Source organism: Pan troglodytes, chromosome 17, assembly GCF_028858775.2.
Source record: "Pan troglodytes isolate AG18354 chromosome 17, NHGRI_mPanTro3-v2.0_pri, whole genome shotgun sequence".
Classification (NCBI taxonomy): Eukaryota; Metazoa; Chordata; class Mammalia; order Primates; family Hominidae; genus Pan; species Pan troglodytes.
Window position 1 is genome coordinate 67792221 of NC_072415.2, and position 26651 is coordinate 67818871.

Consider the following 26651-nt stretch of genomic DNA (forward strand, 5'->3'; position numbering starts at 1 on the left):
TTACAATTGTCGACTGTGTAAATAAATTGTGGCATCTCATATTATAGGATAAAGTGCAACAATCTAGATAATCAGAAGAGTATTTGATGACATTGCATTAATGACCTTAAGTTAATAGATAAGTTATAAAGCCATATGTATAGAGTACACCCAGTTATTCACACACACACTTGTTCATTTTCCAAAATTTCAACAATTGACATACATTATTTTATTATTATTATCTTTTGAGACAGAGTATCGCTCTGTCACCCAGGCTAGAGTGCAGTGGTGCAATCTCGGCTCACTGCAACCTCTGCCTCCCAGGTTCAAGCAATTCTCCTGCCTCAGCCTCCTGAGTAGCTGGGATTACAGGCATGTACCACCATGTCTGGCTAATTTTTGTATTTTTAGTAGAGATGGGGTTTCACCATGTTGGCCAGGCTGGGACCTACATTATTTTAAGTGAGATGATGCATGCAAAATGCTCAACTCAGTACATAGCCTACAATAAGTATTCAATGAACATTAACTGTTAATTTTTCATATACTTCTTGGCGATTTGTATGTTTCCTTTTGAAAAATGTCTATTCATGTCCTTTGCCCACTTTTTAATGGTATTATTATTATTTTAAAATATTGCTGGCATTCATTATTACAAAGAACAACTTAGATTCTACTGCATGATGCTGTACTGTGGCACAGTTCTAAAGAGCCCTATAGTCATGGATGCAAAGTTCCTAGCACTACTGGTCCTCAGCACCTCAGGCCATTATCTTCTGGCTTCAAAGAATATTCATTCCCCAAATCCATAGTCTTTACCTCTGGCCTTAGCTTTTCAGTAGCAAGCACAAGCCTTCCTGGTGAGAGACAGGGCTAGCTAGATTTCCTAGGCCGACTAAGAATCCCTAAGTCCAGCTGGGAAGGTGACTGCATCCACCTTTAAACAGGAGGCTTGCAATTGAGCTCACACCTGACCAATCAGAGAGCTCACTAAATGCTAATTAGGCAAAAACAGGAGGTAAAGAAATAGCCAATCATCTATTGCCTGATGAACTCATCTATTGCCTGATGAGGGACAAGGATTGGGATATAAACCCAGGCACTGGAGCCAGCAAGGGCAACCACCTTTGGGTCCCCTCCTTGTATGGGAGCTCTGTTTTCACTCTATTTCACTCTATTAAATCTTGCAGCTGCACCCTTCTGGTTACCGCTCGAACTGAGCTTTCGCTCGCCGTCCACCACTGCTGTTTTGCTGCCGTCGCAGACCCGCTGCTGACTTCCATCCCTCCGATCCAGCAGGGCGCCCGCTGTGCTCCTGATCCAGGGAAGCACCCGTTGCCACTCCTGATCGCGCTAAAGGCTTGCCATTGTTCCTGCATGGCTAAGTGCCTGGTTTCGTCCTAATCAAGCTGAACACTAGTCACTGGGTTCCACGGTTCTCTTCCGTGACCCACGACTTCTAATAGAGCTATAACACTCACCGCACGGCCCAAGATTCCATTCCTTGGAATCCGTGAGGCCAAGAACCCCAGGTCAGAGAACACGAGGCTTGCCACCATCTTGGAAGTGGCCCGCCGCCATCTTGGAAGTGGCCCACCACCATCTTGGGAGCTCTGGGAGCAAGGACCCCCAGTAACACTGGCAGTACTTATACTTTCATTGGTTATACTTATACTTCCCTGGTTATATTTATATTTTCCTGGCAGTATGTATACTTTCATGGTTTATACTATTTTAAAATTATTTTTTATTAAATGAAGCCAAATTTTTTAAAAGTCATCTTTTCCACTAAATCGGCATCACCATGTTAAATCTAAATTTCCCTACTAAGTCTTTATTTTATTTTACTTTAAGTTCTAGGATACATGTGCAGAACATGCAGGTTTGTTACATAGGTATACATGTGCCATGGTGGTTTGCTGCACCCATCAACCCGTCATCTAGGTTTTAAGCCCTGCACGCATTAGGTATTTGTCCTAATGCTCTCCCACTCCTTGCCCCCCACCACCCTCGACAGGCCCCAGTGTGTGATGTTCCCCTCCCTGTGTCCATGTGTTCTCATTGTTCAGCTCCTGCTTATGAGTGAGAACATGTGGTGTTTAGTTTTCTGTTCCTGTGTTAGTTTGCTGAGAAAGATGGCTTCCAGCTTCATCCATGTCCATGGAAAGACCACGATCTCATTCTTTTTTATGGCTGCAGGGATTATTTGTTTTTGAGTTGTTTGAGTTCCTTGTATATTTCTGGATACTAGTCCTTAGTTAGATGAATGGTTTGCAAATATTTTCTCCTATTCAACAGGAAACACTGTTGATTGCTTCCCTTACTGAGTAGAAGCTTTTTAGTTTAATATAGTCCTATTTGTCTATTTTTGTTGTTGTTGTTGCCTGTGCTTTTGAGGTCTTAGCCATAAAATCTTTGCCTAGACCAATGTCCTAAAACATTTTCCCTATGTTTTCTTCTAGTATAAAGTTTTATTAGTTTTTTTTTTTTTTTTTTGAGAGGAGGGTTTCACTCTGTCACTCAGGCTAGAGTGTAGTAGGACAATCATAGCTCATTGCAGCATTGAACTCTTGGGCTCAAGGAATCTTCCTACCTCAGCATCCCAAGTAACTGGGACTACCAGTGCATGCCACCATGCCTATTTTTTTTTTTGTAGCGATGGGATCTCACTGCATTGTCCAGACTGGTCTTGAATTCCTGGGTCAAGTGATCCTCCAGGCTTGGTCTCCCAAAGTGCTAGGATTATAGGTGTGGTCCCATTTAAGTCTTTAATCCATCTTGAGTTGACTTTTGTGTATGGTGAGAGACAGGGGCCCAGTTTCATTCTTTAGCATGTGGGGATTTATTTCTGGGTTCCCTATTCTGTTCCATTGGTTTGTGTGTCTGTTTTTAGCCCATATTATGTTTTGGTTACTACAGCCTTGTTATATATATATATCAAGGTGACTGTGAAGGTACTATATGGAAACATTTTTTATTGTTGTAAAATACATGTACATAAAATTTACCATTTTAGCCATTTTGTTTTGTTTTTCTCATTGCAGCCTCCTGGGCTCAAGCAATTCTCCCACCTCAGCCTCCTGAGTAGTTGAGACTATAGGTATAAGCCACTACATCCGACTAATTTTTGTGTTTTTAGAAGAGACAGGGTTTTGCCATGTTGCCTAGGCTGGTCTCAAACTTCTGGGCTCAAGTAATCTACCTGCCTCAGCCTCCCAAAGTGCTGGGATTACAAGTATGAGCCACTATGCCAGGCTTTGTTTCTCCCTACTTTTTTTTTTTTTTTTTTTTAATTTCTTAAAGCTGTACCATTGGAGAGTTTTAACTTTTTGTTTGTTGGTTGGTTTTCTTTCTCTTCTTCTTCTTCTTATTTTTTTGCATCTCAGATGACACAAACCATTGTTTGTTTTCTGAGACATGGTTTCACTCTGCCACTGAGGCTGCAGTGCAGTGGCATGATCCTAGCTCACTACACTAGCAAATCTGAGGGCTCCAGCAATCCTCCTACCCTGCTCCCCAGCCTCCCTAGTAACTAGGACTAGAAGCATGAGCCACCATGCCTGGCTTTTTTTTCTTTCTTTTCTTTCTTTCTTTTTTTTTTTTTTTTTTAAAGAGATAGGCTCTCCCTATGTTCCTCAGGCTGGTCTCAAACTCCGGGCCCCAAGCAATCCTCCCACCTCAGCTTCCTTTTAGCCCTTTTCAAGTGTAGGGTTCTGTGGCATTAAGTGCATTTATACCAACATTTTGTAAGTTATCCTTTTCATCATTGCTTCCAAACTGCCAGGCATCTGGATATTAAGACTGTCTCCAGCCCTTTGAGGTTGAGAGAGGAAGCAAGCACGAAGGAATGGATTTGACAACCCACATGTCCGTGACTCAAAGCAAGCAAGGCCTTGCACAACCAACTCGCCACTCACACAATCTGCACAGTCTCAGTGAGAAAGCAGGAGCAGGGAGCTCTACGCTGAGAGTGAAGAAATGTCCTCAACTCGACTTCTCTGCAGTGTGCATGTGTGCGAAACACAGACACACACGGGAGGAATTTGGCTCTGTCATTTTAGTGTACCAAAGAAAAAAAAAAACAGGGAGAAATCACTTGTTTGAAGCCCTAAATGACATAAGGAAGATTTTCCCGGATCTAAATAAGGATCCCTAAGCTCAGGTGCTGTGTATGGTATGGATCTGGAAACTTCATAATGTCTCTGACCGCCACTCCAGGACACTGCAGACAGGTGTGCATTTACTCAGCACCCAGTAAACACCTGCAAGGTGCAGAGTACTACACTAGGCACAGGGAACAGAGCTACTGAGTGACTGCCAGAGTTTCGAAGAATACAGACAAGTCAACTATTAAAGCTAGGAAACAGACCGGATGCGGTGGCTCACGCCTGTAATCCCAGCACTTTGGAAGACCGAGGTGGGTGGATCACCTGAGGTCAAGAGTTCGAGACCAGCCTGCCAACATGGTGAAACTCCGTCTCTATCAATAATACAAAAAAATTAGCTGGGCATGGTGGCACATGCCTGTAATCCCAGCTATTCGGGAGGCTGAGGCAGGAGAATTGCTTGAACCCAGGAGGCTGCAGTGAGCTGAGATCACGCCATTGCACTCCAGCCTGGGCAACAAGAGCGAAACTCTGCCTCCAATAAATAAATAAATAAAATAAAATAAAGCCATAAAACAGTAAAGCCAGTCGTTTTTGCCTCAAATACTCCTGCAATTCATCCCCTCCTCTCTATCTCCATGGCCACCATCATCTCTCCCTGGAAATGCTGCGAGATCCCTCTAACTAGACTTTCCACAATTAACTTCCACATGACCACCAAAGGCGTGCCATTCTCCTGCTTACACCCTTCCTGGGTGTTATGGATTGAATTATGGCCCCTGAAGTCATATGTTGAAGCCATAACACCCCTCAATGTGACTACATGGAGAGAGGTCCTTTAAGGAGGTAGTTAAGGTTAAATAAGGTCATCAGATGGGGCCCTAATCCAATAGGACTTGTGTATTTTATTTTTATTATTTTTTAGACTCAGTTTTGCTCTGTTGCCCAGGCTAGAGTGCAGTGGCATGATCTCAGCTCACTGCAACCTCCATCTCCCTGGTTCAAGCGATTCTCCTGCCTCAGCCTCTCAAGTAGCTGGGATTACAGGTGCCCACCATGACACTCAGCTAATTTTTTTGTATTTTCAGTAGAGACTGGGTTTCTCCTTGTTGGTCAGGCTGGTCTCGAACTTCTGACCTCAGGTGATCCGCTCACCTTGGCCTCCCAAAGTGCTAGGATTACAGGCATGAGCCACCATGCCTGGCCGATTTCTCATTCGTTAGGTCTCAACTTCAGTGTCCTCTTCCACTCATGGTATTGAGCAGGATTCTGCCCTCCTCTTCCTGCTACCACTGGCCCCCTTGAGCACCTACATTTCTGTTTCCTTCCTAGCACTTATCATGATTTGTAAACATGCATTTGCTTTCATTTATCTGCCTTTCCCACCAGACCATAAACTCTACAAGAACAGATTGGTCTGTGAATACTCAGTGCCTACTACACAGTTGACACTGAAAGATCTGGGGAAAGAGCAAATCAACTTTCAATAAAGTCTTCAAGGGCTCAGAGAGTTGTCTTACACCAAAGTTCTTTACCACCTTTACACAGGTCACACCTACCACATGGTAACAGATTCACAAAGTCACTGGACTAGGGATGAAAGATTGAGGGCAATGATGGGAGAGAACAGCAACAGTTAAGTTCAGAAGTCATACAAGATGAAACTTTATAGGAGTCTGAGTCATTTGAGGCCATCCAAAAACCATTGTCCAAGATTTTACCATGTACGCAAAACCAAACCAGCCCTCTAGTAGGGTACTGAAGATATCAAAGGTGAGGACTGATCTTTCTTGTCCATCACTAGCACCTACCAGAGTCTGGCATATAGGAGGCTCGTTTGTTTCTGTCCTTAGGAGGCTTATAGTCTAGACAAGAATTGGCAAATTACAGCCCATGGGCCAAATTCGGCCCACTACCTATTTTTTTAGATAAAGTTTTATTAGAATGCATCCTTACTCATTACTGACATACTGGCTATGGTAGTTTTGTTTTTTGTTTTGTTTGTTTGTTTGTTTGTTTGTTTTGAGATGGAGTTTTGCTCTTGTTGCCCAGGCTGGAGTTCAATGGCGCGATCTCAGCTCACTGCAACCTTCGTCTCCTGGGTTAAAGCAATTATCCTGTCTCAGCCTCCTAAGATGCTGAGATTACAGGTGTAAGCCACCACGCCTGGTCCTTCATCATTTTTTTTTAATGGCTTTTAAAGTTCACAAGAAGAAAGACTATTTCCGAAATCTGTTTTTCCTCATTTTGTTTATTATTATTATTAAAGACAATGCTGTAAAATATTTAACATATCGTAATATATAATAAGTATGAATTATATTTCTATATGTTCTATGCTATACGTGTTTCTTATTATATGTTCCATACTAAATATAAATTACTACTCTAAGATGGCCCCCAGTGATCCCACCTTTTGGTGTTCACATCTTTAATTTCCTGTGAGTGTGGCATACACATGAGGTGGTTTGCTTCTTTTTTCTTCCTTTTTTTTTTTGTTTGTTGATTCAAGTTTTTGCTCTGTCACCTAGGCTGGAGTACACTGGGGTGATCAAGCTCACTGCAGCCTCAATCTCCCGGGCTCAAGTGATCCTCCTGCCTCAGCCTCCTAAGTAGCTGAGACTACAGGTGTGCACCATCACACCCAGCTAATTTTTTTGGTTTTTAGTAGAGATGAGGTCTTGCTAGTTGGCTCAGGATGCTCTTGAACTCCTGAGGTCAAGCAATCCTCCCTCCTTGGCCTCACAAAATACTGGGATTACAGGCATGAGCTACCGTATCCAGCCCCTTTTCCTTCTTTCTTCTTCTTCATTTTCTTTTTTTTTTTTAAATAAGCCTGAGTTCCTGAACCTTGCTGCTTTATTTTTTGAGATGGAATCTTGCTCTGTTGCCCAGGCTGGAGTACAGTGGCGCGATCTTGGCTCACTGCAACCTCCACTTCCCTGGTTCAAGCAATTCTCCTGCCTCAGCCTCCCAAGTCACGGGGATTACAGGGGTGCACCACCATGCCAGGCTAATTTTTTGTATTTTTAGTAGAGACAGGGTTTCACCATGCTGGCCAGGCTGGTCTTGAACTTCTGACCTTGTGATCCACCCACCTTGGCCTCCCCAAGTGCTGGGATTACAGGCATGAGCCACTGTGCCCGGCCTTGAACCTTGCTTCTAACCAATAGAATATGGCGCAGGTAATGGGATGTCACTTCCATGATTAGGTTATAAAAAACCGTGACTTCTTGTTGCCAGCCAACTCTTTCCCCTTCCCTGCTTTGGTGAAGCAGCTGCCCTATGGAGAGGCTCACATGGCAAGATGTGAAGTTAGCATTGACCAACAGCCAGCAGGGACTGGAGCCCTCAGTCCAATAGCCCTTAAGGAATGCAGTGAATTTTGCAATCACTACATGAACTTGAAAGCAGATCCTTCCTCAGTCCTGCCTTCAGATGAGACATCAGGCCGGGCTGGCACCTTAATTGTAGGCTTGTGAGAAATCCTGATACGGAGAACCCAGTTAAGCTGTGCTCAGATACTTGATTCATGGAAACTGTGAGATAACAAATGCATGTTGGTTTAAGCTGTTAAGTTTTGGAGTAGCTTGTTACACAGCAATCGACAACCAATACACATACCATTAGTCACAAGCAGTAATTCTAGGGTCAGGCACTCAATGTAGCCACTATTATTTCCAAGTTATTCCAAAGAGCCCCCATCTAAAAGGCAGCAGAAATCTTCTCTATTTTCCTAGTTAGTCCAGACACATGCCATACCCTGTTTGGAGTCTGCCCAGTATTCTTTTATTTACTTATTTGAGACAGAGTCTCACTCTGTCACCCAGGCTGGAGTCCAGTGGTGTGATCTCAGCTCACTGCAACCTCTGCCTCCCAGGTTCAAATGATTCTCCTGCCTCAGCCTTTCCAGTAGCTGGGACTACAAGTGCATGCCACCACACCTGGCTAATTTTTGTATTTTTAGTAGAGACAGGGTTTTATCTTGTTGGCCAGGCTGGTCTTGAACTCCTGACCTCAAGTGATCCACCCACCTCAGCCTCCCAAAGTGCTGGGATTATAGGCATGAGCCACCGCGCCTGGCCAATGCTCAGTATTCTTGAAAGTAAAATGACAAACTTGATGACAGTTGTAATTAGATAAAGAATCTCATGAAGCAATAGTAATAAAATGTATCTAAGATCTGCATTAAATTTAAACTTTATACTGTTATAGAAACAGCGTAATTACAGTTCCCAGCAGGAACAGGATTACATTTTTTATTTCCTCCCAAGGCAGGACCTAAAAAATCTAGAAGCCTGGGATAAATAACATAAAACTAAGGTATCAACAGTATCACTATGGTGGGGACAATTCAGCCAGGATCTTTACATATGATAGAAAAGGCTTCTCTGAGTCCACAGCTTCACCCCCTATTCCTCAGAAAATCTGCCCCAGAGCCCTCTCTCACAAAGGAAGATTGGCTGCCTGGGTGTGGTGGCTCACATCTGTAATCCCAGCACTTTGGGAAGCTGAGGCAGGAGGATCATTTGAGGCCAGGAGTTCAAGAGGAGTCTGGGCAATATGGCAAGACCCCATCTCTACAAATAATAATTTAAAGAATTAGCTGGGCACCTGTAGTCCCAGCTACTTGGGAGGCTGAGGCAGAAGGATCGCTTGAGCCCAGGAGCTCAAGGCTGCAGTGAGTTAGGATCTTGCCACTGAACTTCTGGCTAGGTGACAGAGCAAGACCCCATCTCTATTAAAAAAAAACAAAAACAAAAAACAGACTGGCTCTTGTTTCATTCTGTACAACTTCAATGCGGTCATTAGAAAAGGTACAGGGGAAATCTCAAAACCTTGACATTTCAGAGATGAGCAGCTTTTTCATTCCCCTGGCTAAGGTCCAAAGGATTTCTTAGTCCAGCATTGCCATGGGCTCACAGCATTTCCTAGTAATATTATATTTCTTCTTATCCATAAAAGGCAGCCCCTTCCAGGACAAAGGGTTTTCCATACAGATTGTCTCATGCACTTGTCATGGAATTATGCTGAGGCATGTCGCCAGGCAATGTCATTACCTTCTTACTAATGAAAAAACAGGTGGTTTCAAAGCTTGCCCAGGGTGATTTAGCTCCTAGCTATTCAGGCCCTTTCCACACATATCCCAGCTCTGCGCTCTCTGTGGTACAGTGAACGCATCGTGGATTCAGATCGGAATTCAAGCTCTGCCCAGGAAGCATCAGAGCCTGCTCTCCACTCCCAACATCACCTACTTCCCTCCCTTCCCCACACCTACTAACAACATCATTAGTCACAAGAAAACCCTAAGCAAAGGAAGAATTTGACAAGCAAAAAATATCAAACTTTGAGGTCTACAGGCAGATCTGTCCTACACCAGTGAATTCTAAAATGTAAAATGCTTCCCAATGTATGCCGCTGAAGAGTGAAGTGAGATCGATCATTATTTCCTAGATGGTTTTTGAGCTGGGCAACCTGGGAGTCACAGAGGTGAGCAAGAACTTGGGGTGGGTGGGAGAGAGATTTTAAGGAACCAAAAAAACCTCAGAGGCAGGAAAATGCAATGGAAAGGCCCAGCACCGGCGCAGGTGGGAGATCTGGGGGAAAGAGCAGAGCTGGGGAAAGGTAGTTTTGGAGTCACCTCCAAAAGTAAGGCAGCTCATGCAGCCTTGACAAGGCTTTATTCCAGGGAGTGAGAGGGCCCATGGAAGGTGTCTGCAAAGGAAAGAAATCTGATCTGCACAGCACTCATCTGACAGGGGGAAGAGTGACTGGGAAGGTGAGAGCCTGGGAGGGAGACTGTTCAAAAGTCACCCTGGAAACAGCATCTCCTTGTCACAGTTTCTTCACCTGGAACACCAAGTGGTTCCACCTTATTAACTCCACCATCACACTCAGCAACAACACTCAGTGCATGAATCTAGCCACAGCAAGAAGAAATACAGGCCTGGGCCGAACGCGGTGGCTCACACCTGTAGTCCTAACATTTTGAGAGGCCAAGGTGGGCTGACTGCCTGAGGTCCGGAGTTTGAGACCAGCCTGGCCAAGACAGTGAAACCCCATCTCTACTAAAAATACAAAAATTAGCCAGGCATGGTGGTGTGTGCCTGTAGTCCCAGCTACTTGGGAGGCTGAGGCAGGAGAATCGCTTGAACCTGGGAGATAGAGGTTGCAGTGAGCCAAGATGGCACCACTCCAGCCTGGGCAACAGAGTGAGACTGTCTCAAAAAAAAAAAAAAGAAAGAAATACAGGCCTGAACTAGGGTGGTGGCAGCCAGAAAAATGTGCTTAAAATGAAGGCAGGGTGGGGCTGCCATTCTTTTGTCTAGAAAATGAAGGAAAAAAAAAGTAAATAAAAGACTGGGGCTGGTTCCCATAGGATAAGAATGCTGTCATTTGCCCAGATGTTTATTTTGGAGACTCGGCCTCAATCCACAATGTACTTTTATAGTAAATAATGAAAGTTACCAGGAGAAAAGCCTTGTTATTTTTACGTTCAAGCGTCATCCTTAGTTGTTAGGGACAATGGCCTCATTTTTACCCCATTACTATTGACTCTATAATTAGGCTTTAAAGTTATATTCATGTTTAAATAATACAAAGTCATAGGAGCTTTATAATTGACAGCTACCTGGAAGCAAACCCTTCAGGGTAAAATAAGTCTGTCAAGCTGAATTAATTTTAATGTTAGAAGAGTCACCAAGCTATTAATACAAAGATTGCACTCCCGAAAGACATACAAAACATCATAGCTTTCTGGAACAAAATATAAACTTTGAAACTTTTGATCTACTGAGAGACAACTTATATTCCCCATCCAGACTCACTAGGAATGGCTTGTTTGAATGAAAAGGCAGTAGAAGAGGCAGATAAGTAAATAGAAATAATAAACACATAAAATGATACAATAAAAGATTACTCTTACTAGCAATCGAAGAATGGCAAGTTGATGAAAACATAGACACCATTTTATGCCTATTCAGTTGACACTATTCAATGTTTTCAATGTCAGCAGTGGAGATGAATGAATCCTCACCCACCTTGCTGCTGGCCTTGAAATTAGTATATATATTACTGATGGCAACGCTTTATGTACCCAAAACACTAAAGATATATTTGAAGCAATCACCTCGTTTACAGAGCCTTTTCCAACAGGAATACTTCAATGAAAGGACTCTTATTGAAACAAATTTTTTTTTTTTTTTTTGAGACAGTGTCTTCCTCTGTCACCCAGGCTGTAGTGCAGTGGGGAGATCTCGGCCCACTGCAACCTCTGCCTCCCGGGCTCAAGCAATTCTCCTGCCTCAGCTTCCCAAGTAGCTGGGATTATAGGCATGCACCGCCATGCTCGAGTAATTTTTGTATTTATAGTAAAGACAGGGTTTCACCATGTTGGCAAGGCTGGTCTTGAACTCCTGACCTCAGGTGATCTGCCTGCCTCAGCCTCCCAAAGTGCTGGGATTACAAGAGTGAGCCACTGCACCTGGCCACAAAATTTTTGATTGGCGTCATTAGTTATAAAAAGCAGGAATGGAAACCACATGAGTGTCCAACAAGATCTCATGGTTTTACAATTTTTTTTTTTTTTTCTGATGCAGGGCCTTGCACTGTCACCCAGGCTGGAGTTAAGTGGCATGATCATGACTCACTGCAGCCTCAACCTCCTGGGCTTCAGTGATCCTCCCACCTCAGCCTCCCAAGTAACTGGGACCACAGGCACATGACACCACAACTGGCTAATATTTTGAGAAAATTTTTGTAAAGACGAGGTTTCACTACATTGCCCAGGCTGATCCCAAACTCCTGGCCTCAAGCAATCCTCCCACCTCAACCTCCCAAGGTGTTGGGATGATATGCTTGAGCCACCACGCCTGACCTAAACATTTTTATGTTTTAGTATAGCTATTAAAAATAACAGCTATTTTTAATAACACTATCAGATGAAACGTAGGAAATGTTTTACAGTATTAACCGTGGGGGTGAGGCAGAAATCAGAATTGTGTTCTATAACTGCAGCTTTGTAAATAATACGTTTGTTTTTAGAACTAACATTTGCACTGAAAGATACATAATTCTCTGTGTGTTTTTCCTTCCAAAATAATCTGCAATTAATAATAGCTATCCACTCCCTATATCCAAACACTGCTGAGCAATTGCTCATATACTGGGTACATTTCGTGCAATTTTTACAGCACACACAAAAGGAAGGGCTTATCCTCATTTTGTGGGCTTGGAGAGGTTAGGTGACATACTTCTCCAGGGTCACATATTGAGGTTTCAACCAGGTCTGTTTGTCCCCAAATCTCTTATGATTTGTCCTGGTGCTGTTCAAAGGGGGAGAAAAGTTGGATCAGGCCATTAGGATTATGCCCACTGATGCTTACTTTTTTTTTTTTTTTTTTTTTTGAGACAGAGTCTCACTCTGTCTCCCAGGCTGGAGTGCAGTGGTGTGATCTCTGCTCACTACAATCTCCGCCTCCCTGGTTCAGGCAAATCTCTCCTGCCTCAGCCTCCTGAGTAGCTGGAATTACAGGTCTACGTCACCAAGCCCAGCTAATTTTTGTATTTTTAGTAGAGACAGGGTTTTACCATATTGGCCAGCCTGGTCTCAAACTCCTGACCTCAAGTGTTGCACCTGCCTTGACCTCCCAAAGTGCTAGGATTGCAGGTGTGAGCCACCACTGTGCCCAGCCACTGATACTTTCTTAATATCATTCTGTCTCTTTGCAAATGATTACAAAAACAAAAATGGTAGCATGGAAGTGGGTTCATGGAACCCACTGTGCATGGTGCATGGAATTGAGCTCAGAAGGGATGTTTTGCATGTCAAGGCAGAAGAGTTGAAACTTGCCACATTTTGTCCCTTGTATTATACCTTTCTGGTGTGTTAGTAAACAGAAGATTCCATCTCCCTCCTAAGGATGGTGAGCTGCATGAAATGTAGTCTGGGTCCACCATTTCCTCCAAGAGCCCTTGCTGATCCTCAGCAAAGATCCCCAACCATTACTTAGCACTAAGGACAATGGACCTTGAGTGCCCTGGAGAGGGGCCAGTGACAAAGATAGCTTGAAAAGTCAGTGGCCCAGGCCGGGCATGGTGGCTCATACCTGTAATCCCAGCACTTTGGGAAGCCGAGGTGGGTGGATCACCTAAGGTCAGGAGTTCAAGACCAGCCTGGCCAACATGGTGAAACCCCATCTCTACTAAAAATACAAAAATTAGCCAGGCGTGGTGGCAGGCACCTGCAATCCCAGCTACTTGGGAGGCTGAGGCAGGAGAATTGCTTGAACCCGGGAGGTGGAGGTTGCAGTGAGCTGAGACCACACCACTGCACTCCAGTCTGGGTGACAAGAGCAAAACTCTATCTCAAAAAAAAAAAAAAAAAAAAGAGAAAGAAAGAAAAGTCAGTGGCTCTCCTTAGTGATCTGTATCCAAAGCTGTGGCTTCAGCTGAAAATACAAACAGATGCTCTTAAAATTCCCACATGGCTCCTTTTCATTTGTAAATCTGTCTCAAATTTCCAAATATTTATATGTAAACATGTTCCAAAGCTTAAACAGACACTAAGGTGATTGGCACATTAAGTATGATTAGGGCACTTACTTGGTATCTTTTCTAGATACTATCATGGTTTCCTGAACATCTAAGACTGGTCGACAGAGCCTTACCTCTCATTCCATCTGAAGGTTAACACCTTTACAAATTCTGGGTCTGAGATATTTAATCACTGTCTCTTATGCTGTATTTCAAGTCAGCTTAGAGTACTCAACTTAGATTACAAACTCTTCCAAGGCAGCAGAGTTCATATCCTAAGTTTTGGACCAAGATTCTACTGCAAACATATGGTTAATATTTTATAGGTCCCTTGGAAATACTTGCATTTGGCTTGAAATATCTACAGAGCTTCCTACCAACAGTCAGCAATTCTATCTGTTCTGGCTTTCAGAGTTTGAACAGGTCAAATATAAGGAGTGTGTCCAAGCTTCTCCTACAAATCTGATCAGTTTAAGGACCCATGGTAAGACTTCTGATGTAAGGCTTCTGAAACTCCCCATGTTTTCCTAGGATGATGGTGGCATGCGTTTACAGAGAGCTAACTATGTGTTCTATGCACCAGGCTCTCCACTATGTATTCGCATTAGCTTACTTTGTTTGAGGATCAAATTATTATCCCCATTCTACAGATAAAGAAACTGTAACTGAGAGGTTAAGTTCTTTGCCCAAGGACATATAAGGGGTAACCAGAATAAAATCCCTTGGAGACATGCTGCCACAAGCCAAGGAACTTCCAGAAACTAGGAGAGAATCCTGAAACAGATCCTTCCCCAGCACCCTCACAGGGAAGATGGCCCTGCAAAACCTTGATCTTGAACTTCTAGCTTCCAGATTTGTGAGACAATAAACTTCTGTTCTTTAAGCTGCTCTGTGTGTGGTACCTTGTTACAGCAGCCCCAGCTAACTAATATATGGCTTTAATGTGTAGCTTTAACATTGGAGAGGGCCTTTCAAATTCCTTAATTCCAACAAACAGAGGACTCCACGGTGAAGTACTGCAAATTTGTTACTTAATGTCTTTAAATTCTGAATCCACCTTTGCCAAGACTATGTGCACAAAAGGAAAAACTGTGGTTACCTTTTGTAACAAGTTATATAAATAAGACCTAAATGACCATGTTTTCTTTTCTCTCTTCTAATTACCCAAAGGTTAACATGCTATTTTAAAGTTTAATTTAATTTAATTTTGCAGCTTACCCAGGTTTAACAGTTATTTGCAGAGAATAATCAGAAGGAACTGCAACTGGTGTTTAATGCAAATAAGGCCAGGCTGCTGAACTAGGGATGACTCATGCAGGCCTTGTGCAAACATCTATTCTGATTTGCATTTAAGAGAAAAGGTACACCTATAGAAGTATCCAACATGTATTAAAACATCTTCAAAATGTTTTGGAGTTTTAAAGAAGTGCCCATTAAAGATGCTTTCTGCTCCACCTCTTAAAAAAAGCATGGCCCCAGGAAAAATGATAATGTATTCTAGAACTTTTTTCTGCTGTGATATTTTCTCCTCCCAATCAATGTTTGCTTCCCCTTTAAAATCTCTGTGTACTTTCATGGGTGCAGTAGCACATGGTGATGAGGGCTTGGGTTTGATTGAGCAATGCTCACCCCATCTCCAGCCCCTACCCCACAAAGGCAAGTAGTACAGAGAATATATATACTTCTGATTCTGACATAAAATAAAATGTAAAGCCAATCAAAATGTTTGCATATTTTTTGCTTTTCCACATTCCCCCTTTTCCATAGACCTAGACTTCAATCAACCTGCATCTCCTATAAAGAGAAAATGACTTTCTTGAATGCAACTGGACTCCAATGAAAACAATCCTCTTTAACTCTCTTGTTATCATAATACTATTTATAGCTTTTACTCAATTAATGTTATTATAAGCTCTTATATATTCAACATGTTACAAACCTGAAAACTTACCCCCGAATTAACCTGATTTAGGTGAAGACACCCTATAGAACTCTGAGTTGAGTCAGGAAGATTGATCCATTATTTAGGAAACAGAGCTCACTGTCATTGTCTCCTGTAGGTCTAGGGAGGAAGCAGGCTCTGGCTGAATTGTCTAGAGGATTCTCTCCCTCCCAGCAACCAATCTCCTTCCCACCCCATCTCCACTCTTGTGAGCAAACCTTCAGCTGTCCATCAATAAATCATGCCAGGGATAAATTCCCAACAATAGCAAATCTAACTGGCCTCAACTTGCTATTTTAACACTTTGATCCTAACTTCCGAGAGCTCTTTTTAAAAAGAAAGGAAAAAAATGGAATTAGTGTAAGAATAGAGAGAAGAGCATTAAGGATAAACTAGGGGTTTAGTGCCGGGTACAGTGGCTCACACCTGTAATCCCAGCACTTTGGGAGGCCAAGTTTGGTGGATCACTTGAGGTCAGGAATTTGAGACCAGCCTGGCCAACATGATGAATCCCCGTCTCTACCAAGAATATGAAAATTATCCAGGCATGGTGGCGTGAGCCTGTAATCCCAGCTACTCAGAAGGCTGAAGTACAAAAATCGCTTGAACCTGGGAGGTGGAAGTTGCAGTGAGCCGAGACTGTGCCACTGCACTTTAGCCTGGGCAACAGAGTGAGATTCCATCTCAAAAAAAGAAAAAGAATAAACTAGGGGTTTAAATAGTCCCTAAATCAGCAATCAGAAACAAATCAGGAGTACCTGCACACTGCACAACTCAAAGAAAATTACTGAAAAGCCTTTAAATGTCACATGGATTTGAACTTTACTATTAGATATCTGGAGCTAATTAAAATATTTTCAAAGCGTGTTTTAAAAGTGCTCTGAATAGACTGTGCTCTGGATTTACATGATGCCATCCTTTCAAATATTTCGGAGTTGTGACATAGGCTCTTCTACAATATTCATCAGTGAAAAACTGAGCTACACTCAAGAGCAAAAGCTGGTGTTTGGGCCACAAAACGGTCACCTCCAAGTGCTCCGCAGCTAGGCCTGCCTTATATATCAGTTCCTAGGCTCATTCTGGCTATTGCCCTACCCATCCTCAGAGTCCAACCTACTCTTTTCCTCCTTCATCTTAACAGACGTGTCTACAGTGAATTTGTGTCTTAGTTTTCCAAAGCTTAAACCTCAGGTACAGAAAACAATGTTGCACTAACCATGACAGCTAACTCTGTGCATGTTTGCATGTATCACATGAGTATTTAAATATTATCAATGTTTGGCTGGGCACGGTGGCTCATGCCTGTAATCCGAACACTTTGAGAGGCCAAGGCGGGTGGATCACTTGAGACCAGGACTTCGAGACCAGCCTGGCCAACATGGTGAAACTCTGTCTCTAGTAAAAATACAAAAAATTAGCCGGGCATGGTGGCGCACACCTGCTATAATCCCAGCCACTTGGGAGTCCGAGGCACAAGAATTGCTTGAGCCCAGGAGGCAGAGGTTGCAGTGAGGAGAGACTGTGCCACTGGACCCCAGCCTGGGTAACAGGCAAGACTATCTCAAAAAATAAAATAGAATAAGAAAATAAATATTATCAATGCTTGTTATGGCTTAAACATTAGTAATTTAGGCTATCAATAAGGAATGTTGGGCTAGGCCTGTGGCTCACACGTGTAACCCAGTACTTTGGGAGGCTGAGGCAGGAGGATCACATGAGCTCAGGAGAACAGGCTGGGTAGTATGGTGAAACCACAGCTGTACAATATATATATATATATACTAAATTTAGCAGGGCATGGTGGTGTAGCTGTAGTCCCAGTTACTTGGGCAGCTGAGGGAGGAATATCACTTGATCCTGAGAGGCAGAGGTTGCAGTAAGCCAAGATGCTGTCTTGAAAAAAAAAAAAAAAAAAGGGAATTTATTTTGCTGTCTGGACCAAACACAAAATACAATTACACTCACCATACTCTGAAATCAGAATCAATGACTCTCAAGAAACAGCTTCCATAGGTCAAATGGGGATCTACAAGCCTTCCAGATTATCTTCAAAATCTATTGATAGACATTTCTGTTGTGCTTCATTATAGAAATTACTAGATTTTCACATATGCGTTAGAACTTGGAGAGGCTCCATCTGCTCTGACCGTGCCCATTGCAGGCCCCACCCTAGCTCCAGCCACCTTCTGCTCCCTCACAAGTACACTCACAAGGGCAGCTAGGCAGCTTCATTCCTTTTCCAGGTCCTCAAATCCCGATGTAATGTCTTTATCATTTGTACTTTAACAACTTACTGCCTGAACCATTCTTTGCATTATGGCTTGTATTGTGGTTGTTTTTCTTTCTAACAGAGTAAAAATCCAAAGGTGCAGGCAAAGCATGGTGGCTCATGCCTATAATCCCAACACTTTGGAGGGCCGAGGTGGGCAGATTGCTTGAGCTCAGGAGTTCAAGACCAGCCTGGGCAACATGGTGAAACCCTATCTCTACAAAAAAAATACAAAAATTAGCTGGGAATTATGGTGTGTGCCTGTGGTCCCAGCTACTTGAGAGGCTGAGGTGGGAGGATCGTTTGAGCCCAGGAAGCAGAGGTTGCAGTGGGCCATGACTGCACCACGGCACTCCAGCCTGGGCAATAGAGTGAGACCCTGTCTCAAATAATAATAATAATAATAATAATAATCTGAAGGTGCAAGACCATGGCCTATTCCTCTTATTTCTCAAGTGGGGCAGAATCAAGAAATGGTTAAGGGCTCCTGTCTGAGGTCAGACAGATAGGGGATGAAATCCCAGCTCTAAGGCCTGCTACCTGCAGAAGCTTGGGAAAAATATTCTTAGTAAGCTCCTACTTCTCCATTTATAACATGAAGATAATGGTTACCTTACAGGGTCCTTGTGAAGCTTAATCTTGATCCCATGTAAAGCCCTTAGTAGCATGCACAGTATGTGGCCCCAGATGTCCACTGAGTGAGGCATTCCAGTGATGCATTTCATCAGAAATTCAGTAACACACACAGATATAATTCGTAATATTTCCCCCTTCGATAAAGCTTAGTTTAGTTTATTATTAACCATCGTAAACCTGAAACATCAGGGAACTGAAGTTTTCAAGTGAAAAACAGAGTAGGAAAACAATAAAAACTTTTATCATTGCACTTCACAGCTTGCAAAAGCTTTTCAGATACCATTAACATACTTATCTCTAAAACATCATTGAAAAGTAGATTATTTTCATTTTATTCTCTGCAATAGCTCCATTGCCCAGAACAGCATGTAACACACAGTAGAACTTTCACAGAGAACTACCAAATGTAGAATCAAGCTCAGAGTTCAAGGCTGTATCCAGGTTCTCAGAAATGACAAGATGTAGAGGAACCAGAACCAGATCTTAGCATTTGAATCCAAATCCTGCATCCTTTCCCCTCAATCACACTGTCTCCTGCCCCCAGGGTAAGGTTCCACAGAACTGTAATTATTTAAGACATTCTATATTTTCTAGATGACTATAACTTCAAGATAAGAGAGTAGAGTGCTTAAAAAACCCCTATTAAAGAAAAAAAAAGATCTCTCTTGTGTCAACAAGGGAAGAGAGAACCAGTAATATAACTACTTGGATACAGATTTTTGCTTTCCTCGAAGTACACTCAGCAAACCACCTTGATCATGGTATGAACAAGTGAAACAAACCACATTTCAAAACCAGGTTGAATGAAAAGATGCATTGGCTGAGCTTGCTTGGAAATAATATGGAGAGAGAGGAAGTGGACAGATCTATAGATAAAAACAACATTGGCCTTGGCCATGAACAAGGGGGTTCATTTTACTATTTCTACATATGTTTGAAATCTTTCTAAATTAAAACAAGGCAACAACAACACAACAAAAACTCTCCTTCACATAAACCAATGTATTAACATTAGGTCACCATTGTGTAAAGCACATGTGTACTAATCACTAACACAGGCTCTGAAGGGAACACATGCTTTGTGCAGCCATTGGCTCCATCTTGAAAACTCAGATATTAAATAATCTTTTCATAGACAGTTAAGAGGAGATTATTTTTTAAAATGAAATACAGGCCGGGCACAGTGGCTCACGCCTGTAATCCCAGCGCTTTGGGAGGCTGAGGCGGGCAGATTACCTAAGGTCAGGAGTTCACGACCAGCCTGGTCAACATGGTGAAACCCCATCTCTACTAAAAATACAAAAATTAGCTGGGCGTGGTGGTGCACTTCTGTAGTCCCAGCTACTCGGGAGGCTGAGGCAGGAGAATTGCTTGAACCTGGGAGGCGGAGGTTGCAGTGAGCTGAGATCATGCCACTACATACCACCCTGGGCTACAGACAGAACAAGACTCTGTCTCAAAAAAAAAAAAAAAAAAAAGAAAAAGAAAAAAGAAAAAAAAAAAGATACATCTGAATATTTAATAAAGTGAAGATGTTATAGAAAACCATAATGTTTTATGAGTCAGGGCCACTCCATTTGCATTGGACTTGAGGAGGCATATTTCTTCTTTGGTTAAACAGGAATATTTAGCATTTACTTGTTCTCTTTGTGCATTACAATTTTTTTCTTTTAAGAATCAGTTTCAGTCTGGCACAGTGGCTCATGCCTGTTATCCTAGCACTTTGGGAGCCTGAGGCAGGTGGATCATTTGAAGTCAAGAGTTCAAGACCAGTCTGGTCAACATGGTAAAACCCCATCTCTACTAAAAATACAAAACTTAGCCAGGCATGGTGGCACATGCCTGTAATCCCAGCTACTCAAGAGGCTGAGGCAGGAGAATTGCTTGAACCTGGGAGGCGGAGGTTGCAGTATGCCAAGATCACACCACTGCACTCCAGCTTGGGTGACAGAGTGAGACTCTGTCTAACAAAAAAAATATATATATATATATTATGAAGTAATATTGCTGTTCCTCAGTTTATCATCTGTAAAATGAGTAAAAACAATAGCAGCTGCCTTTTACAGCTGCTGTGAGGATAAAATGATTCAATATATGGAAAGCTCTGGAATAGGGCTTGACCCAAAGGAAGGCTCAATAAATATTAGCTGTTGTTATTCTTATGTGAGATAATTAAATACTAGGAGAAGAAACACATCACCAAATTGACACTTCAGGGACAGCTGAGAAGTTACTACAGCCCACGCCGGGGCTCAAATTTACTTTCGTGTGTTGAATCATTAATAGCAAGGGAAATACCTAACTCGTAACCTACTGTCCTCAGGCCACAGGAAAATGTCACCCTAGTAGTGAGAGAGATATTAAATATTTTACTCTACCAGCTGCTCAGAGCAAAGCAGCCTGGGGTGTATCCATTACTGCCTTTTTCAGATCTCCTGAGAGATGTCACAAACCCCAAACTCTGGAATTTAGAATATAATATGAACAAGGCAACTTAGAGTTGGTATCTTTGCATAGTGAGTAAATGTAGAATTTTTCAGAATGATAAAGTGGTTTTGTTTATGGTGTTTGTTTTTTTAAGAAATAGAAATTGTCTTTACATCTGACACCTCTGCCACAATCTCCAGTGTATATCTTGCCAATAAGAGACACATTACACTAGCCAGCCTAAAATAGTCTCAGGTTGTTTACCAACAATGTGTAATTGTGCATTGGAGAACCCGGGGCTGAAAGTATTCATAAATTCATGTTACACTCCCATCAGAATTGCCTTATTAAATGGTTCTAATGCTAGCATCCTACATAAATGGCAAAATTCATGCATTATATAATAACATCAACATGTGGGAAGGGAAAGATTATAACAGACACCGAATCTCTTAATTTTTTCTCTACCAAGATAAAAAAAAAATCCTGGACATGTGCTTGCTTCGGCAGCACATATACTAAAATTGGAATGATATAGAGAAGATTAGCATGGCCTTTGCACAAGGATGACACACAAATTCATGAAGCATTCCATTTGTAAAAATTAAAAAAAAAAATTAAAAGCCTTGATAAAATGTCCTGCGGATTTGACAGTTTCACATTGACGCTTAATCAAGTTAATTCTTGATTATTTGTGTGTTTACTGACTGATGTAGTTATTATCCATGAATCCCAGGCTCTGGTCAGCTGCCTGGCCTCACCTAAGTTTACACAGGCAAACTCCCAAAGGGAGCTTTTAACTTTTAACTGTTTAAAAAGCGGTTAGAGGTGATCAATATTCTAATTGTTTCCAGGCCTTGAAAACAGAGAATCCTATATTCTCTCCTGTTCTCTACAGAGTCACAGCAGTGCGATTCCAATTCAATCCAATCCCCAGCCGTAACATAATTAACGGCGCAGCACTGCCAGGGACAGACAGATGAAGAGGGCTTGCACGCGCCCAGACACCAGGCTCACTGCTGAACCATTTGAGCTTAAGTTACATATAGTTCATTATCCCCCTTTACCCCTAAATACTTCAGGGGTAGTCTCTCACATTCTCTTACGTAACCATAGTAGAATTATCAACTTCAGACAATTTAACATTAACATTCACAGTTATCTAATAGTCTGATTTCGTCATTGACCCAATGATGTCAGTTATAGTATTATTTTTCCTCTAGCACAGGATGCAGTCTAGAATCAGGTGTTACTTTAGGTAGCCATGTCCTTTAATCTGAAACATTTCCACAACATATATATATATATATATATATATATACACACACACACACACACACACATATATATACACACATATATATGAAATATTTACACAACATATATATGTGTATATATATATGTATATATATATTTGAGACTGAGTTTATCTCTGTCACCCAGGCTGGAGTGCAGTGGCATGGTCTTGGCTTACTGCAACCTCCGCCTCCCAGGTTCAAGCGATTCTTGTGCTTCAGCCTCCCAAGTAGCTGGGATTACAGGCGCCCGCCACCATGCCCAGCTAATTTTTATATTTTTAGTAGAGACACGGTTTTACCATGTTGGCCAGGCTGGTCTCGGACTCCTGACCTCAGGTGATCTGCCCACCTTGGCCTCCCAAAGTGAGATTACAGGCGTGAGCCACTGTGCCCGGCCTCCACAACCTGTATTTGTCATTTACAACACTGACATTAAAAGAATATGGTATTCCTTCTCTCTCTTTTTAAAACTGAACCTCCCACTTTTGGGCTTTCTCTGTCATTTCCTCGTGATTTAATTCAAGGTCTCTGTTCTTGCTGGAACATCACATAGGTGATCCTGCGTCCTTTCAGATGTGACATCTGGAGGCACGTGAGGTCTCTGCCCCTTGTCAGTGATTGCATTTTGATTTTATACTTTGGTCATGTGGTCAACGTGTTGTTTGATTTCTCCACTGTATGTATTTTTTGAACTTGTAATTTGTGGGGAGACACTTTTAAGACATCGCAAATGTCCCGTTCCTTATCACAATTTCCTCCTAAACGTGATACTCATGGATGATTCTCCCCTGATCCAGTCTCTACTACAATGGCCATGAAAGGATGATTTCACAGCACCCATCCCCTCCACGCATATTGGTGAGCCTGGGCATGCCGCTGTAAGCATAGCCTCCCTACTTTCCACTTATTAATCAATATGGATGTGTAAATTCCTATTTTTTCTCCAATGGCATATAATTCCTTACTGTCCATAATTATTTTGGTGTCCACATGGTCCCTGATTTGGCCAATCAAAGCACTTTCAAGGTAGCACATGTGTCCTTGTGACAGGCTCCCATCATTCTTTCAGCATGTCCATACCTTGTGACAATAACAAGATGTTCCAGGCTCAAGTTGTACCTCTCCTGCCCTAGCCTGTAATCAGCCATTTCTCCCAGTACCCCTGGTTCCTTTGAATGGGAAATGATAATAGAGACCAAGATCTTGGCACTTGATGTGCTTGTTACTAGCGGGGTGACTTTGCTTCTTGGTCCTGGTCCTTTGATGGACAGAGCTAAGTAAAAAATGTATACACACACACACATACATATACACTTATGCATACACACGTACATGGGAATACTTATACACGCATGTATTTCAGAAATCAGTTCATACCTATTCCTCTGATTTCAATTGATTCCCACAATGTTCTTTTCCCCCATCTCCCATTTCCTATCTATATGTTCCTTCTTTCTCAGTGAGAACCGTGGCTCTTCAAAACAATAACTCATTTGCTCAATGCTAAAATACATCTAAAACTGTTTCAGAGTTGCTTTGCCAGTATCACTACATAAAGTATACTGTAAGAGTTTAAAATTTCTTTGCAAGTTTCCCTCACCACCCAACTTTAGACAAGATGGAGCATATCTCATAGAATACTGTGTTCATAGCTCCCTGGATTATTTCTTTTTCTCCCCTCTTCACTGTGGTTATGGAATTCATTTGAAGTACAACTGGGTTTCTTCATTTCATGTTGCTCTCAGTTTTAGGGTTTCCCCTATCCCTATTATATATATACTTATATTTAAATATAACTTAAAAAAATAGGGATGGGGGTCTCACCATGTAGCTCAGACTGGTCTTAGGTGGGAGGATCATTTGGTCCTCAGCTCAAACGATCCTCCCACCTCAGTCTCCCGAAGTGCTGAGATTACAGGCATGAGCCACCAAGTCTGGCCCCATCCTTGATTTAAATTTATTTTTGAATATGTAGGACATTAACAGGCTCCCCAAAGCCAAAACTATGCAAAAGGGTGTCTTAGACAAGTAACCCTCCTCACATAACCCCTTCTCCTTGTTCCCACCCACCCTTTGTTGGTAATCGACTTTACTGTTTTCTGTTTATCCGTCCTGTGTGTTTTACAAAGATAAGAAGATAGGCCAGGCGCGGTGCCTCACGCCTGTAATCCTAGCACTTTGGGAGGCGGAGGCGGGTGGATCACCTGAGGTCAGGAGTTCGAGACCAGCCTGACCAACATGGAGAAACCCCGTCTCTACTAAAAAAAAAAAAAATACAAAATTAGCCAGGCACGGTGGTGCATGCCTGTAATCCCAGCTACTTGGGAGGCTGAGGCAGGAGAATTGCTTGAACTCGGGAGGCAGAGGTTGTGGTGAGCCAAGATCGTGCTATTGCACTCCAGCGTGAGCAACAAGAGCAAAACTCTGTCTCAAAAAAAAAAAAAAAAAAAAAGATAGTTGTATTTTTCCTTATGTTTCCTTTTTTCTTTTACAAAAGTAGAAAATATGTGTTCTTTTGCACTTAGCCTTTTTCACTTAGCAATATCTCCTATAATCACTAGAAGTCACTTCTCAGGCAACTGTTTGCAAGTAGAGAAATATTTATGTCTTATGTCTACGTATAAATCATTTTCCTGGAAAACTTTTAAAAGAAATCCATAGGCCAGGCATGGTGGCTCACGCCTGTAATCCCAGCACTTTGGGAGGTTGAGGCGGGAGGATCACAAGGTCAAGAGATCGAGACTATCCTGGCCAACATGGTGAAACCCCATCTCTACTAAAAATACAAAAATTATCCGGGCGTGGTGGCATGCCCCTGTAGTCCCAGCTACTTGGGAGGCTGAGGCAGGAGAATTGCTTGAACCTGGGAGGTGGAGGTTGCAATGAGCTGAGATTGTGCCACTGCACTCCAGCCTGGGCGACAGAACGAGATTCCATCTCAAAAAAAAAAAAAAAAAAAAAAAATCCATAGATCCCATGATGGCTCGCTTCCCTTTCTTTCTCTGTTTTCCAAGACAGAAGTCCTCATCTACCACCCTAGGTCCTTAAAGTCTAGCTTTCCTTTAAAGACTCAACTTTAACCTAAGGGTAGCATATTACTGCAGTGAATTTATCAACCTCTAGGCAAGATATTTACAACTCCAGGGACCTTCCCTAAGCAAAATTTCAATCTAAGGTGATAACTCCAATAGCAGCAACTAAGTAAATATTCATTGAGAATTTTTAAAAAATCACCTTGTGAACCTTTAATCCCTAACAGATAATCTGGTAACTCATGGCAAGTGGTCATCAAAGAAACCAGGAAGGGCCGGGCACGGTGGCTCACGCCTGTAATCCCAGCACTTCGGGAGGCTGAGGCGGGCGGACCACGAGGTCAGGAGATGGAGATCATCCCGGCTAACACAATGAAACCCCATCTCTACTAAAAATAAAAAAAAAAGAATTAGCCGGGCTTGGGGGCGGGCGCCTGTAGTCCCAGCTACTCTACTCGGGAGGCTGAGGCAGGAGAACGGCATGAACCCGGGAGGCGGAGCTTTCGGTGAGCAAAAATTGCGCCACTGCACTCCAGCCTGGCAGACAGAGCGAGACTCCGTCTCGGGAAAGAAAAAAAAAAAAAAAAAAGGTATTTGGATGACTCAGAATAGGCCACCATCGCTGTTGGGAAACTCCTAGTCCTGCCCTGTGCAAACCAACTGCAGCTTAATTGTCTCTGACTGGCAATTGCTACCACCCTCCTACCATTCCCCTCATGTAGGAGAGCTGCTAGGAGGTCCACTCACTTTGTCACTAGCACCCAAATTCAAAGGCACTAGAAAGAAGCTATCACTCCAAACCCTCTACATACCAGCAAGAAGGAGGTTGGTGCTGCAGTACCTGGATATTGCAAGTTGGCCAATCTCTCCCAATCTCTCCAATATACAAAGATCGGGGGAAAAAATGACTAAAAATTATCCTCCCACCTAATGATTTTAATTCCCGGTAGAAATGTAAGTGGAAGGAAGCCAAAGATGAATTCAGTACTATAATATCATGATTAACAAAGTCTTGGGATGAACATTTCATCAACACAATCACTCTGGGATAATGCCTGGGTGGATGAGATACTTGAGTAGCTTCTGCTTCTACATGTCCTAGAACCAGCAGAGGGAAAGGGCCTGTCCCTAAGACCCCTCCAGCTGGGAACAGAGCCTGCAGCCCCAGAGATGCCTGAGGAACCCCCTCTGTGGCCAGCCTATCTCCACCTTCGTCTTTGCTCTTCCACCTTCCCCAAACTGAACATGGTTTGTTTTAAGGGAAAGAGCAGCTAGTGGCTTCCACAAGAACCAGCCCCAAAGTAATGCACATTCTGGCACTTAACCCGAATCTCCTGCAACCTCTTCTCATCTTCATGAAGCTTCTGACAAGGAAATGTGGCTATACTATATCCTCCTCTTTGTTCACCAAGGTAATAAGGAAGA

At 42.6% G+C, this 26651-nt stretch overlaps 1 protein-coding gene, 1 long non-coding RNA gene and 1 other non-coding gene across 9 annotated transcripts in view; 2 read left to right on the plus strand and 1 right to left on the minus strand.

Moving 5' to 3' along the window:
* Positions 1–1757, plus strand: part of LOC134808618 (uncharacterized) — a 99443-nt gene extending 97686 nt beyond the window's left edge. The window contains exon 3 of the long non-coding RNA XR_010151953.1: positions 1173–1757. This is a non-coding gene — a long non-coding RNA (uncharacterized LOC134808618). The remainder of the gene's footprint in view (positions 1–1172) is intronic.
* Positions 1–26651, minus strand: part of ATP8B1 (ATPase phospholipid transporting 8B1) — a 154776-nt gene that overhangs the window by 83747 nt on the left and 44378 nt on the right. The window lies entirely within an intron of this gene.
* On the plus strand, positions 21391–21497 carry LOC112206336 (U6 spliceosomal RNA). The gene has a single exon (XR_002940559.1). It is a non-coding gene; the product is annotated as a U6 spliceosomal RNA (small nuclear RNA).